The following is a 17275-nucleotide window of genomic DNA, read 5'->3' on the forward strand; positions in this document are numbered from 1 at the left end:
TCTCTGCAGAGAAGGTACGATCCCACTCCTCCCTGTTTGTTTATATACCACATCGCAGTAGTATTGTCCGTCAGGACCTGAACCGCAGACCGCGAAGGGATGGGAGGAAGGCCTTGAGAGCCAGACGTACAGCCCGTAACTCTAACAGATTGATATGAAACATCTGTTCCTGTGGAGACCAAAGCCCTTTGATCTCCAGGTCCCCCAGATGAGCTCCCCACCCTAGAGTGGAAGCATCCGTTATGACAGTGGTCACTGGTGAAGGCTGCGTGAACGGCCTTCCCCGGGAAAGATTGTCGTCCGCAATCCACCACTTCAAATCCGTGGCAGCATCTCTGGAGATCTTGACAGAACCTTCGAGATCTCCTTTGTGTTGAGACCACTGCCTTCGGAGGCACCACTGAAGAGCCCTCATGTGCCAGCGAGCATGCGTGACCAGCAGTATGCAGGAGGCAAACAGACTGAGCAGACGTAGGACCTTGAGGACTGGAATGACCGCTCCACTTTGAAACATTGGAACCAACGCCGGAATGTCTTGAATCCGCTGAGGCGGAGGAAAGGCTTGATTCAATGTTGTATCCAGTACTGCCCCTATGAACAGGAGGCGCTGAGAGGGCTCTAGGTGAGATTTGGGCACGTTCACCGAAAAGCCCAGGTCGAACAACAACTGGGTTGTCGACTGCAGATGATGCAACACAAGCTCCGGGGACTTCGCTTTGATCAACCAGTCGTCCAGGTAAGGAAATACTGCTATCCCCTTCCTCCTGAGCTCTGCTGCAACCACCGACATCACCTTCGTGAAGATTCGAGGTGCTGAAGTAAGACCAAATGGGAGGACCGCAAACTGATAGTGCTGCGACCCTACCACAAAACAGAGATACTTCCTGTGCGACTTGAGTATCGGGATATGAAAATAAGCATCCTGCAAGTCGACAGACACCATCCAATCTCCCTTGTTCAACGCCAAAAGCACCTGAGCTAGGGTCAGCATCTTGAACTTTTCCTGTTTGAGGAACAAATTCAAAATCCTCAGGTCCAGGATTGGTCTCAACCGACCATCCTTCTTGGGAATCAGGAAGTACCTTGAATAACAACCTTGACCCTTTTCCTGCTCTGGAACCAACTCCACCGCGCCCTTTAAAAGGAGGACTTGAACCTCCTGTTCTAACAACAGGAGGTGTTCATCTGAACAATAAGATGGGCGGGGCGGGATGGGGGGGGGGGCGGAAACTCCCGAAAGGGAAGGGTGTAGCCTTTTCTCACAATGCTGGTAACCCAGGCGTCTGATGTAATGACCTCCCACTTGTGAAGAAAATACAATAACCTTCCCCCTACAGGAGAGGATTGAGTGGGAATAGGTGGAAGCCTAAGGCTGCTTCCCCTGCTGCACCCCTCCAGAGGAAGAGGCAGAGTGCTGCTGAGAGGCTCCCCTGGTACGAACCCTACCCCTCCCTCTAAAAGATCTATAGGAGAGAGAGGAGGTAGGCTGCTGGAATTTCCCCCGAAAGGAGGAAGAGGATGAGCCACGACCAAATCCTCGAAACCTCCTAAAAAATCTGGAGGAGGTAGAAGAAGTGGCTTGTAATCCTAACGACTTGGCCGTGGCCCTGCTCTCCTTAAACCTCTCCAAGGCCGAATCTGCCTTGGCACCAAAGAGCTTGTCCCCATCAAAAGGGAGGTCCAACAGGGTTGACTGCACATCTGATGAGAACCCTGAGTTGCGAAGCCAAGCCTGTCTTCTCGTAACCACAGCCGTGCCCATCGCTCTTGCCACCGAGTCAGTTGTGTCCAACCTGGGTTGCAGCAGCTTGAGCGTCTGACACGAGATTCAACAGCCCTTGAGGAACTTCTGTATGCGTAGATGTTATTTCGTCCATCAGAGCATAAATGTACCTCCCCAAAATACACGTAGCATTGGTGGACTTTAACGCCATGCTACATGACGAGAACACTTTCTTGGATTGCATATCCATCTTCTTGGAGTCCCTATCCGATGGCACTGATGGAAAAGACCCAGGCGCAGACCTCGTCGAGCAGGAAGCCTGGACCACCAAGCTTTCAGGCGTAGGGTGTCTGGTAAGAAAGCCAGGGTCAGTTGGTGCAGCCCGATACCTCCTGGCCACAGACCTATTGACAGCCGAGGAAGATACTGGCTTCTTCCAGACCTCCAACACAGGTTCCAGCAGCGCCTCGTTAAACGGCAAAAGAGGTTCTGCTGATGTAGAGGCCGGATGTAATACCTCTGTCAGCAGATTCTGCTTCGCCTCAGTTACCGGCAAAGGCAGTTCCAGAAAGTTAGCTGCCTTCTTTATCACAGCATGAAAAGTGGCCGCCTCTTCAGTATACTCCCCTGGAGATGACAAGTCCCACTCAGGGGAAGTATCAAGGCCACTAGCGGTGTCCAGCCCATGAAGACCCTCGCCAGAGTCTTCAATTTCTCCTTCCTCCAGGATCTGCTGATACTCTTGTTCTTCCAAGAGACGGAGAGCACGTCTCCTCGAGTGCAGCCTCTCCTCAATCCTCGGCGTCGACATGGCGTCAGCAGATGTCGAAGAACGACGCCGATCACCGGATCCGTCCGACGCCGGGTCAACAGGCGCCACAGGTAGCTTCGGCGCCGAACCAGGAGTCGGATGAAGAGAAGACTGCTTCGGAGTCGCAGAAGGCCCAGACGGCGTCACTGGCCGAAACACCGAAGCCGCTGGAGTCGAAACTTCCGGAGCCGAAGTCCCTGGAGCCACCGGAGCCGACACCGATGCCGAGCCCACGTTCCCCAGGGGGAAAAAAGGGCATGAAGGGTGCTGGTCGCAGCGGAGCCGGAGCACCCAAGCTAAAAGCCAAAGGCCCAGCCGGTGCGCCACCTGGAGCCATCAGCTGAAAGATGGAAAATATTGCATTTAAAAATGCGGTATTATCGGCTCCAGGGGCTGGAAAAGCCGGATACTGGGGTGCCTGGATCAAAGGCGACACCGACGCCGGCCTCGACGTCTGCAACGTCGGAGAGAACATTGGAGGCAAATACTGAAGGCGGCTGGCCCGAAGACCCAGGCGAAGTCGGCGAGGCTGGAGAAGGCAACGGCGTCGATGGATGAGGAGTGACTGTGGGACTGACTTCCAAAGTCTTCCGACGCCGAGTCGATGGTGACCTCGACCGAGACCTCTCCTTACTCGACCGGCGCCGTAATTCCCGACGGCGCCGAGAGTCTCGATGACGCCGAAGAGACTTCGGCGAGGAGGATTTTCTATGGTGCCTCTTCTCCTTTTTCTTCGACTTCGCCATAAAAAGTTTGGCCTCTCGCTCCTTCAGGGCTTTCGGATTCATATGCTGACATGAATCACACCTGGCCACATCATGGTCGGAACTTAAACACCACAAACAGTCCGAATGTGGGTCCATAACCGACATCTTGCCCCCACACTCTCGACAGGGCTTAAAACCTGACTTCCTCTGAGACATAGTAACCTCAGAGAAAAAACACAGCCAAAAAAAGAAAAACACACTGTAACTGCCGAACAGCAACAGTAGCTCCCTCGAAGATAACCGTTTCGAATGGCACGGAAAAAAGGGAACTGACGTCGGCGAGGACCTCTTATTGCCTGTATGACGTCAGATGGCATCGCGTGGGCAAATGTGACGTCCTCGACGACGTGCAGAAGCTAGGAAGAAGATTTCCGTCGAATGCTGGCGCAGTGGGAGTATTCATTAGGTGAGGAATCCACAGGTATTTGTATCCATCAGAAAGTTTGATACCAAACTTCCCATGTTTCAGTTTAGCCATTATAGAACTGTGGAGTTCGTGTTTGACAAACTCCCAAACCATATACTCTTATGGCTACCCTGCACTTACAATGTCTAAGGTTTTGCTTAGACACTGTAGGGGCATAGTGGTCATATGCCCTCACCTGTAGTATAGTGCACCCTGCCTTAGGGCTGTGAGGCCTGCTAGAGGGGTGACTTACCTATGTCACAGGTAGTGTGAGCTTGGCATGGCACTCTGAGGGGAGTGCCATGTGGACTTAGTCTTTTTCTCCCCACCAGGACACACAAGCTGTGAGGCAGTGTGCATGTGCTGAGTGAGGGGTCCCCAGGGTGGCATAAGCCATGCTGGAGCCCTTAGAGACCTTCCCTGGCATCAGGACCCTTGGTACCATTTACAAGGGACTTATCTGAGTGCCAGGGCTGTGCCAATTGTGGAAGAAAAGGTACAGTTTAGGGAAAGAACACTGCTGCTGGGGCCTGGTTAGCAGGGTCCCAGCACACTTCCAATCATAAGTTGGCATCAGCGCAAGGCTAAAAGTCAGGGGGTAACCATGCCAAGGAGGTATTTCCTTACACCCCCCGCAAAAACAGGTAGTTTTTTCTTTGATAATTTTGATGTGTCCACGTTGTATTTTGGGGCATTTCCTGTCGCGGTCGCTAGGCCTACCCACACAAGTGAGGTACCATTCTTATCGGGACACTTAAGAGAATGCTAGGTGGAAGGAAATTTGTGGCTCCTCTCAGATTCCAGAACTTTCTGTCACCGAAATGTAAAGAAAGTGTTTTTAGTCAAATTTTGAGGTTTGCACAGGATTCTGGGTAACAGAACCTGGTGAGAGACCCACAAGTCACCCCATCTTGGATTCCCCTAGGTGTCTAGGTTTAAAAAATGCACAGGTTTGGTAGGTTTACCAAGGTGCCGGCTGAGCTAGAGGCCAAAATCTACAGCTAGGCACTCTGCAAGAAACACATCAGATTTCAAAGTAAAAATGTGATGTGTCTCTGTTGCGTTTCCTGTCGCAAGCATTAGGCTTACCCACGCAAGTGCAGTACCATTTTTATCGGGAGACTTGGGGGAACACAGAGTAGCAGAACAAGTGTTATTGCCCCTTGTCTTGCTCTACATTTTTTCCTTCCAAATGTAAGACAGAGTGCAAAAAAGACGTCTATTTGAGAAATGCCCTCTAATCCCCATTTAAGAAAAAAAAAAAACGAAATTGTTGCTGTATTTTGCCTAATTTCTTGGTCTCCTTCAGGGGAACCCACAAACTCTGGGTACCCCTAGAATCCCTAGGATGTTGGGAAAAAGAAACACAAATTTGGTGTGGATAGCTTATGTAGACAAAAAGTTATGAGGGCCTACGCGCAAACTGCCCCAAATAGTCAAAAAAAGGCTCGGCACAGGAGGGGAAAAGGCCTGGTAGCAGGTTAAATGAGAGAAGCAGTTCGGAAGGGGTGATTCCGGGTTGAAGCTCCTCTGTCAAGACATTCATCCTGGCAAGCACTGAATTTTCAGGATCTCAGCTGCCCTCCTCACCACCACATCAAATGCAGCTTCCCTTCTCCGAAGCACCGGTAGAAAGAGAGACCAAGCCAGTATCTGAGGATGTTCCAGTCCACTTGCATCCACCAATTCCTCACACCAGGTGTCCTCAGTGACATCTATCGGCTGGTATTCATCGGGGTCCAGGGGCCCCTCCCAGTCATCCCCAACTCCTAGCCCATAGGAATACGGCAAAGCCTCCAGCCTAGATGCAATGCCTCCAGTCAGCGTCAGATGATGCCCATTTGGCTCCTTGTCGGAGTCGGACATGAGTATTGGGGAAGCGCCCCTGGTGGGCACTGACAGTGCCTGGGACATAGACAGTGGGGTGGCGCCATGGAAGGTTGATGTGGCGCAACTGTCAACGGTCCAGATCCATCCAAGGAGCCCAACTGGTGCCGGGGATGAACCCCCTGGTAAAAGATCAGAAGGGACTCCTTCAGAGCCCACAGGGCCACAAGGTGTTCCAGCAGGGACAGGCAACCCAAATATGAGGTGCATGCCTCATAAAATTAATGGAGTTGGTCAGAAGTTGCTTTGACTCCTAGAGACTCAGCGAGGCACGGAGGTAGCCTAGTCGCAGGATAAATAACGAAGCCAGCCTCGAATGTCGATGCTCTCTCATCTCCTCAGATGACTTTGATGAATAGAGTGCAGTCGCGGACCTCTTCGACTTCTTGGTCTTTTTTTGCACTTGTGGGGCTTACCCAAATGCCTGAACGACTGAGTGTAACGATGTGTGCTTGAAGAGGCTTTGCAACTGATCCTGGGACCTTCATCTCGACTGGGATAAAGACCATTGTGGCATCACACATCAAGTAGCAAAGAGCTTGAGTGACCTCGCCCTCAAAGCCTTGGGGTGCAAGGTGCAACACTCAACACAGGTCTTGCCGTTGTGGTCATGCTCAAGGCACCAGAGGCAGACTAGATGTGGATCCGTCACCGACATTTGCCAGTGACAGGCACCACAGGGCTCAAAACCAACCTGTCTCAAAAATCTTCGACAAAAGGATAGAAAAAGGGTCAGTCAAAAAGTGAAATTGGGTAGCTGTTCTCCGGATCTTGCTGACTGGTGTGGAAAAAAAATAACTGACGTCAGCATGCTTGGGTAGCGCCCATATAGGTACTGCCTGTTTTACTTCTGGCACGGACATCGCCGATGATGCCACACAGAGCTGCAATCTGCGGCTGAAAGTCTCTACAAGATACAACTGTTTAAAAAGCATCTGTGGCGTGCATCCACAGCCTGGGTCTATGGTTGAGGGGCCAAAAATAGCAAGTTGTTATAATGGCTGGTCTCCCGCCCACTGGTGAATAGGATGATACCAGAAATCATAGACGCATGAGGTCATGCTCAACATACCCTTCGGGTTATTACGCAAACCTTGCCGACTATTACATCTAACTGTATGCAGCAACTTTTAGTGGGGGAACTGAGCCTCACCCTCACTCACTGCAGGAGATTCCCCTTCCCAAGCTGTCTCACATAGAGGCCCAATTCTTGGACCAACCTTTAACAATTTAAGAAGTGGGAGCAACCATTTCAGCTGTAGCCTCTGGAAAGTCTCATGGTCCGGACAGGTTTCCCATAGAATATTATACCAGGTTTTGAGACATCCTGGCACCCCGACTCCACGCTCTCTACAAGGAGGTGGGAAAGGTTGGAGCTTTTTCACCAGAGCTACATTCTGCCCCTATTGTGGTCCTTCTGAAGACTCAGCCCCTGTCGACCTCCTGCTTCGACTACAGCTGTATCTCCCTCATTAACGAAGAGGTCAAGATTTATGCCACTATACTAGCCACTCGGCTCAAACAAGTCATCCGCACCCTCATACGCCCAGATCAATGTGGCTTCATGCCAGCAAGAAGTACACGCATTATCTTCATGTCGCCTTAGAGCACAGTCACCTGCTTCCACCCCGCTATTGCTCCTTATAAAATTTGAGAAGGCCTTTCATACAGTGCATTGGGCTTACTTCGAGCACGTGCTGGTAAGAGCCGGCTTTAGCCCTCACTTTTGCGCGTTTGTCAGCGTACTTCACTCAAATCCCTCAGCATGGGTCCAGATTAATGGAGTCTCTCTGAAGGCTTCCCTATTAGGCAGAGGACCCTCCTTTTCACGTTTGTGATTGAGCTAATCGCATGCCTCATTCGAGGCGATGCCCAGATGCGGAATTGGCGAAGGGATGGGGGACATGAAGACAGCATTGTGCTTTATGCGAACAACATCTTCCTCGAGGACCCTGTGGTGAGTGGCCCACGATGCCTTCAGCTTCTTCAGCTCTTCGGAGAGGCTTCGGGCCTACTCATCAACCTGGCTAAGTCAATCTTGGTACCTATGGTCCAGACTCGAGACTGCATATTCTGGCAAGATGATATTCCCCTGCTCCACCTCAGCTTCAGATACCTGGGGATATGGGTGGCGCTCCACCCAGAAATGGCAATCCCTTTCATTAAACGTCTTGGGCAGGAATGCTTTATATAAAATGATGGTACTGCCACAATTTCTTAACTTTTTTCAAAACCTCTTGCAAATCCTGCCTTGTCGGTGGTTCCGTGACATGGATCGGCTGGCTTTGTTGTTTCTCCAGCACAACTGTAGGGCCAGGGCCCATCTAGCCCATACTCACTACCAGCATGCCTCTTATGATGGTGGTCTATGGATGACCAACCTCTACCTATGCTATTTAGCCTCCCACCTTATATTTCTAAATGAATGGCTTAGCGGGGGATGGTCTGACCCTACCTACCAGCTTGAATTGGCATCCCTGGGATTTCCTAGGATTACTGACATGTTATATGGTTTTATGGAGTCTGCCAGTGTCCCTGTGGTGACACAAGGGGTCTTCCATGCCTGGAGGGCTGCGCTTCAACACACAAAGTGGGATAATAAACTCACACTTCAAACCCCGTTATAGCATGGCACATAGCTAGGTGAGCTGACCACACTGACTAGTTTCATGCAATGGGACCTCATTGATATATCACAACTTGTCATACACATATGGTCCAGGACACATTCACGCTCCTTTCATGAGCTTCAGGACATGTACACACTCACCTCTTCACAATTCTACAAATATCTAAAACTGCGTCACGCACTACAAGTTCACACATCCCACGACGTCCCCATCCCAGAGTTCAGCCCCTTGGAGGCTACGCTTCTCATGGGCACAATGGGTCTGGATGGCATTTCACAGATCTATCGCACCCTTATTTTCAGTGCCCCTGGTATGCTGGACCACCTTAGGGCGCACTGGGAAGGTTGGCTGGGTCTCCTTGAGAATGATGACTGGCGGAACGCTGTGATAGCGCCTCAAGTCATTACGATTTCCTCCTGGCTACGCTTGATCCAAATATAATATCTTTGTTGTGTCTACCTTACCAGGCTTTCTCCCCACTCCTGCCTGCCCCCGCTGCTCCAGCAGATTTCTACCACATAGTTTGGCCATGCCCGCTGATCCACGGATTCTGGACAGCTGTGACCAAGGAACTCTTAGGCGTGCTGGGTTGGGAGGTACAACTCTTAACGCTGCTGCGAGTCCTGGAGGGATCTGGGCGTTCGAGAGCCGACCAGGAGTTCCTCGGCACGTTCCCTATGGTGGCTAAACATGACCTAACTACCCACTGGAAAAAAACGATTACCCCCAGTGTCTCAGTGGCGGAGGGAAGTGGACTGGAGCGCACAACAGGAGAGGCCCATATACGAGGCCAGGGGCTGCTCCTCGAAACACAAACACATATGGGGGAAATGAACTGAACCATGGAATGTAATGTACTTTCTGTCGTTATGGATGTGTCTCCAATGGGGCACTTCACTTCATAATAATGCATTGGTTTGTACGTCTACTGTAAGCCGTATCTCAAATGTACGTTCTTATGACATCTGAGTGGTTTGTTTTCACAATCAAAACTCAATAAAATTGGTTATCAAAAACCAAGTAGGGGCTACGTATAACTGTGGCTGCCAGGGGTTGTGAAATTACAGTACTCCTTTTGCGTTTGCCTCCTGGACTTTGCCTAGCCCAGACTCCTCAAGGATTTCTATGTTTCTCCTGCCAGCTGCCGATGAGTTTACACTCTTCCCCTGCAGAAGGCTGTTTAAAACGGGATAAGAGCTGCTACTGTGATAGACACATCGTGTATGATGATTCAGCCAAGCAGTTTTGTTTACTAAATGTTTCACAACTTCGATGGATCCTCCAGCTTACTTTTATGGTTTTACAGCAGAAACATTTTATCGGCATTACATCTCTGCCCAGTAGGTTCGTTTTGCATATTTCCTCTTGAACCACCACACCCGTTGGCCATTCCCTGGGGGCTTGCTGGGACTCCAACAATGAAACCATGTGCGAGCTGTATTCTTTGGCAGGCCAGGTGCCACCATGCCTGACATATTTCGTAAAACTGATAATTTTAATACGTCTGGTGGAAACAGGCAATTGCTTTGCACTGGGATTGTCTGTGACCCTCTTGAAGATGCTTTAAGCCCGAGAGTGGTCTTTGTTTTCTGATACCGCTAAATCGACCTTATTACCTTCATCGTTACTGCTAATTACTTTCATAATTGTTTTCTCTATCACTGCCTTTCTGTGCACGAGCCTACACCGTTTGAAAGAGATCGACAAATATATCATTATTAATGTATAAGTAAAACATTTTGTCATGCACGCAGCATTTGTGTCACAAAAGTGCACTGTCATGGACAACTAAGCAAGAAAACACGGCCCTTTAAATGGAAACAAAGTAAGGAAGATCATAAAATTGGTGAAAATAAATACAGTTTTTTTTTTACTGATCTCAAAATATCGTGATGTGTTTGCGAGGCGTCGTTTCTTTAAGTCAGACTCTAAAAATGCTATATTTAGGTCTGGGTTCTCCTACCCAGAACCGACCACAGGTGTTTTCTATTTGAACACAACTTAGGCCCACAAAGGGGATAAAGCCCTTCTGATTTGAATAGAACTGACCAACCGTAAACAGTTGGAGGCGCATTTCAATGTTACAAGGTCACCCATGGCTACCCAGAGGTTCACACTTTAACAATCTGAGGAAATAGTGGCGCAAAACACTGGACAAGTTCACCGGTGACAACAGCTGATGCAACATCTCTACGTTATAGATGAGTTATAACAAAACAGGTCTGCACTGAATAACCATTTCATGGAGTTCAGCGCATTAGTAATAATGTAGGGCCATATGTACAAACACTTTTTCCCATAGACACAGAATGGGTAAAAACCTTTGCTACATCTGGCCCGTAATTCGGTATTCTTAAAATTCATGTTTCAAATTGATTTCTAACAACACGTGCATGTATGTATATTCTCATTACCAATCATTTTGTCATCAAAGACCGATATTTGCAGGCCTTTTTTGCGACCTAGTTATTTTCTATGTATACAATTCTGATTATCATCAAGGCAAAGCATCTCTTTTAAATATTGTGAGCTAGTGTTTATACAGCATAAATAAACTACATTTCTATGCGACTAACAATTCTCCTCTACAAGAATGCTCACAAAATATTCAGCCCATACACAATTCACAAAAAATCAGCAATTACTGATTCTCCTGTCTACTGCGGGCCTTAAAGTTTGTAACACACGAAAAAGGCAATTCATTAAGTGCGCCTGTATGAAATTGGGGCTTTTGATTCAGGGGGTGAAAACCCTTCTCAAGCAACAACCACAATCTTTGTCAGGGTCAACCACAAAAGTCCCTAAATGAATCTGTATTTAATCCTGGGGTAGCTTGGAATAAAAGCAGTCAGGCTTCACTTGGAGGCAATGTATAACCGTTTAGACAGCACACAAACAGTAATAAAGTGAACAAAAACAAGCCAAGAAAAATCCCACATCAATTTAGAAAAATAGAGCAAAATATAATAAATAAATAAATAACTAGAGTTCAAAACAACAAAAATTCAGCCAGTAGAACTTTTAAAGGCTTAAGTAAAAATAGCACTAAGAAGCAGAAATCGTTAATGGTGGGTATTTGATTGAGCTAGACAGGGACAAAGTCACAAGCTCAAACCGACTGCAATGAAGTGCAGGCCAGATACTGGAATCAGGTTACTCTTGCTGAAAAAGGTACCTTCTCAAAGTCCAGCATTCAGAGTTCAAAACTTCAGGATTTCACAGTGTTGGGCCTGGTTTTTTTACAGGATCATCCCCAAACCTTTTGCCTGCCTCCTACTTTTTCTGACCTCTTTTTGTTGGCTCGAGGACTCTGAGCACTTTATCACTGCTGACCAGTGCTAAAGTGCAGGTGCTCTCCCTGCTAAATTTGGTATAATTGGCTTACACCTAATTGGCACATTTAATTTACTTGCAAGTCCCTTATTCAGTGGTATCCCTATACCCAGGGCCTGTAAATTAAATGCTACTAGTGGGCCTGCAGCGCAGCTTGCGCCAGCCACAGAAGTAGCCTTTCAAACCTGTCACAGGCCTGCTACCGCAGGGCATGCATGCACATTTTACTGCCACAGGGACCTGGCATCTAAATTCACTTGCCAGGCCTGGAACTCCCCTTTTATTACATATACGTCACCCTTAAGGTGGGCCCAAGCTAGCACTATGGGCAGGGTGCTGTGTATGTAAAAAGTAGGACATATGTCTTTATGTACTACATGTCCTGTTAGTAACAAACAGCCTACCTTGTTTTTCACTACTGCGAGTGCTGCCTCTTTCAAGGGATTGCATTGGAAATGCCCTAAAATATGTCAAAGTGTTATTATCTAATCTATGAAGGGTAGCATAGGCATGCTTGGAATGTTGTAACAGTAGTGAGAAATGCTGCTTACTGGTGAAGGTGGATTTTTTATTACCATTATAGAAATGCTACTTTTAGAAAAGGAGCATTTCTCTGTGCTTATGGCTCTGGCGTTTTGCAGCTTGACCCCAATCCACGTCTAGGGCAGACTGACAGCTGGGCTTTGTGCATAATTTTTAGACAGTCTGTATACAGGGGGCGTGGAGGTGTCACAAGAGTACATCTGGATACTGAATGGTCTTCCTGGGTTGGTAGAGGTGGGTCACACCTGCATTTGTAAAGGCTGCGCCCTGGCCTTACACAAAGGGCTTGTTTAACCCCTACTGATGTCTGGAGCCAGTGCTGGAGGAGAAAGGGGACAGTCCTGGAACCAGGTAGTGCTGGTTGGAACCCCTTCTCCCCCCTTTGTGGAAGCTGTGAAAAATGAGTATGAGTACAGGCGGTTTTCCCCCACAATTTTAGACAATAAAGGACTACTGAACTGGATGCTGCTGGAAGGACTCGCCAGAAACCGCCTTAGGACTGCTGCAGTTGTGCTGACCTGTGACCTGCTAGGTCACTGAGAGGAACTGCCACTGCCTTCTTTACCTTTGTGCTGGGACCCTGCAGCTTTGTGTCCCATTGTTGTCTACAGGGGCTGGGAAGTGTATCCCCGGTTTCCCTGCTTCGCTAGGACTGCTCTCTGAGGGGCACAAGTGGAGTGCCCCTTTGGCCCCTTGTGGGAGCACGAGGAGAGCGCTCACGTCCCTTTTAACTTCAGCATGTGAAGAGCAGCCTGCTTATGACTATGGCAGATGCAGGGAGCACCACACGGTGGTTGTGGCCCCCCTCCCCAACTCCAGAAAAGTAGAGAGGAGCCCACCGGCAGCCTCTCATTGAGTGCATATGAAGTGTGCTCTTTCAAGTACCCCTTGGGTACAGGCAGGCACCTGCTAGTGGTGAAGTCACTGCCTGCAGGCGTACTGGCCAGCTGATAGCAGTTGCAAAGAGGCGTTTTCCTGACAGCAGAGAGGACCGAAGACTGTCTCCCTGCGGAAGCCGGTGTCTGCCCAAGAGGCCCAGTTTCATTGTTTCCTCACACTGGCAGATCGGGAAGGGAGCCTCAGTGGAGGTCCTTAATCTAGCCAGCGGAGATCTTCCCCCCCACCGTCATTACAGTAGTGGAGGCGAGGAAGGCTGGTGCTTGATGGGTAGGTCTTGTCCGCACCTCGTAATTCCAGCTAGGAACACAGGAGCTCCGGTAGCTATCACCGTGGATTGGGCACGATTACAGTAACTGGTAAAATAAGCGCAGGACCACTGGGAGACTCCTAAAAAAGATGTTTGTTGGGGATTCTGGCCGTAATTTCCCTTGCCCCACTGCAGTTTTCCCCCCATTATGCCTGTTGCATTCTTCAGGACTGGACTCCTAGGATAGGTCGTGCTTGTTTTGTTGAGAGTAACCACCATAGCTTCACGGCCTGGGTGGTCTGCAGTGGGAGAGGGATTGAGGTTATATGACATATGCCCTAGGGAAATGTTCTCATGCGATGGGTGTTTATGTTGGTGATAATGATGACTTGCCATTTGGGGAATGTTTCCTGCTATGTTCATTTTTTGGGCCTGACATGTGCCTAATGGGAATGTTTTGTTTTTTGTGCACTCATGGTAATGTCATGGCATTCATGATAGTATGTTCATTCTGACATGTCCATTTTTGGTGGTAAAGACAACCTGACTACTGCTTGTGTAGCAGAATACCAGTAGCCTCTATGTTTATCTGACTACTGCTGCCTCTTGCAGAGTACTAGTAACCTGTGTGATGTTCTGACAACTGCTTATGAAGCAGGGAATTACTGATAAATGTTGTATTTGGCCTAAAGATGTTTTATGCAATACAGTTTATTTTCATATAACTTGTTGTGGTGTTTCCTTTGTGGTCTATTTATTGTTTCACATGTGTTGTGCAAACGCTTTACACATTGCCTCTGGGATAAGCCGGACTACTCATGCATGCCAAGCTACCAAGGGGAGGGAAATGAGCAGGGGTTATCTTAGGTGTGTGACTCCCTTGCCCTGACTAGAGTGGTGGGTTCTGCCTGGCTTAGGTGCATACCCTAGCCAACTAGAAACCCCATTTCTAACATACAAAGCGCTCAACTGATGCCATCCAAGGGGCCAGGGCCTCGGGATGCACCTCTTGGGGATCAGGAACTCACTCCAGCAGAAGCCAGCAGGGTTCAGGCAGGTTCAGTTGCAAGGTCAGTTGCAACAGGTCAGCTGGGCAGTTGCATGGAGGCCTTAGGAGCTTGTTGTATCCCGGTAGCTCAGAACAGGTCAGCCAACCGACCTTTGGAGTAACTCAGGTTAGCCAGGGATGAAGAAGGAAGGTCCAGCATTCCTTCTCAGAGAGCAGGGTAGGGCTCGAGCAGCAAAGCAGCCCTTTGAACAAAAAGGCAGAACTAATGCAGCATGGGCTCCATGCACATTCCAGATGGGGGAGCAATTAAGAGGTCCAGGCAGCTAGAAACTTCTAGAAGGCCTAAACAATTTAGGGCAGGAAAATGCCAACTTTCTAAAAGTGGCACTTGCTATATTGTAATCGAAAATTAGACTTTACAATTAAAGAGTAATTTAAATTACAATTCATTTCATTCGGCCAAACAGGACATTTCTACCTGACCCTAATCAAAAGTTAGCATTTATTTAAATGGGAGAGGTAGGCCTCACAACAGTGAAAAACGATTGTGGGAGTTTTTCACTACCAAGACATGCACAACTTAAAATCACATGTCCTACCCTTTAACTCCAATGCAATCTGCCCTATGGTCCATTTAGCACCTACCAGATGGGTGACATATTTATTTAAAAAAGGTTTAGGCCTAGTAAAAGGTTTATTTAGTATGGTTGAATTGGCAGTTAAAACTGCACCACAGGCTGCAATGGCTTCATTTTTTGTTTCAAAGGCTACTTTTAGTGGGTGGCACAATGAATGCTGCTGCCTACTAGCAACATTTAGTTTACAGGCCCTGGGTACCTCTGGTACCATGTAAGAGGGACTTACAAGTGAATTAACTGTACCAATCAGGATTAAGCCAGTTGCGCCATGTTTGAGGGAGAGCACAAGCACCTTAGCACTGGTTAGCAGTAGTAACCAGTGGTAAAGTGCACATAGCCAACAATAATGGGTCCAGAAAACAGGAGGGGTGAAGACAAAGAGATTGGAGGTGACTCTGCAGAGAGGGCTAAGTCCAGTATCGCCCATCCTATGTGTACTCATCTCTTACATTAAATGCATCATGTGAACTACCCACCTCCAAAACACAGAAAAAATGCATTTGCCTATATAGCATATTAGTCATAATGAAGTGGAGCATCCAGGTAGCACATTGCGGCCTGGAACATCTAAAAAAAAACGTATTAGTGTGAACTGTGAGTGTGCTTGAATACCTCTGCATCACAGAATTTTCAAAAGGTGCTTATCAAGAGTCTTAGCTTCTCTCTAGTGTAAAAGGACTAGAGGTCACCTCAAAGTAAGTATGAATGTGTAATACTAACAATTCGAAATGTTGTTATATCAGTTAGATATTTGTACTCTTTATCCAACGTTGAAAAGTTAAGTCCAGAAACAGTCTGTGCAGGAAAAACTACAAAATGGTATGTTATGTTATGTTATGTTATTTTATTTTTGTACCGCGCACAGCTGCCCCAGCAAAGGGGCGTCCCGGCGCTTTGAGAAGGTAAACACAACACAGCACTAAAAGCGGGCAAAAGAAGACAAAACACAACAGATAAGCTTAGACAAATAAAAAGGTCTTAATAGCCCGCCTAAACTGAAGGAGCTCATCAATGGCCCGGATTTGTGGAGGAAGAGAATTCCACCAACTCGCTGCCAGGACTCGAAAAGAGCGGCCCCCAATTCTGCTCAGCTTAAAGCGCGGAACCACTGCTAAGTTCTGGCCTAACGATCTAAGAGTGCGAGAGGGAACATAAGGAATCAGCAATTTCTCCATGATTTGCGGGGAAGTACCCTTTAAGATTTTAAATGCAAAACAGAGAACCTTAAATCTAATCCTCTGCTGCAGAGGGAGCCAGTGGAGAGAGCGCAGAGTATTGGACACCGAACATCGCCTGGGGAGACCAGTCACCAGTCGGGCCGCAGCGTTTTGAACCCGCTGGAGCCGCCGAAATTCTGACTGGTTTATCCCCGCCAGTAGGGAGTTGGCATAGTCCAACCTAGACAGCACTGATGCTTGAACCACCAGCTGTCTTGTAGGTGCATCAAAGAATTTGAGGATAGGCCGAAGTCCTCTGATGATGCCATAGCAAGAAGCCGCCACCTTCTTGGTATGACAGATGAAACTCAGAGAAGAATCAAACCATACCCCCAAGTTTTTTATCTCTGCCGCTGGGAGGGGAGTCACACCCAACTCCGAAGGCCACCATTTATCATCCCACAAAACCACCTGTTTACCAACCACCATAATCTCCGTCTTTTTGGTGTTTAACTGGAGACAGTTGGATTTCATCCAGTTAGCCACTTCCCGCAGACCATTACAAAACCTGGGAGCCTCCAGGTCTGAGTCCCCACTCAGTGTGACCGCCAGCTGCGTATCATCTGCGTAGGATACCATGGTTAGGCCCCACCGCTTGACGACCGCAGCCAACGGTCTCACATACAGATTGAAAAGGGTGGGACTCAGGGAAGACCCCTGTGGGACTCCCTGGTCTAACGGGTAGAGTGACGACTTACCGGGCGGGATCGCCACCTGGAATGACCTATCCATAAGGAAGGAACGAAACCAGTGCAAGGCGGAGCCAGAAACGCCCACCTCCTCAAGACGCCGAATCAGAATTCCGTGCGAGACCGTGTCGAAGGCGGCACTAAGATCTAATAACAACAGTGCCGCCGTCCGACCGGAATCCATCACGGAGCGCAGATGCTCGACCATCGAGAGGAGGGCCGTCTCCGTACTATGACCCGCGCGGAACCCGTTCTGGGTAGGATCAAGAATGTTAAACCTACCAAGGTGGTCTGTAAGAGTGGCATTCACATGGGCCTCTGCTATTTTCGTGGCCCAAGGAAGAAGGGAGATAGGGCGGTAGCTTTCAGGTTTAAGGGGGTCAAGGGTCGCCTTCTTCAGAATTGGCGTAACTACTGCCTGCTTCCATCTAACGGGAACCACTCCAGAAGAAAGAGACAGGTTGATCAAGGACAG

The sequence above is a fragment of the Pleurodeles waltl genome, chromosome 9, assembly GCF_031143425.1.
Source record: "Pleurodeles waltl isolate 20211129_DDA chromosome 9, aPleWal1.hap1.20221129, whole genome shotgun sequence".
Classification (NCBI taxonomy): domain Eukaryota; kingdom Metazoa; phylum Chordata; class Amphibia; order Caudata; family Salamandridae; genus Pleurodeles; species Pleurodeles waltl.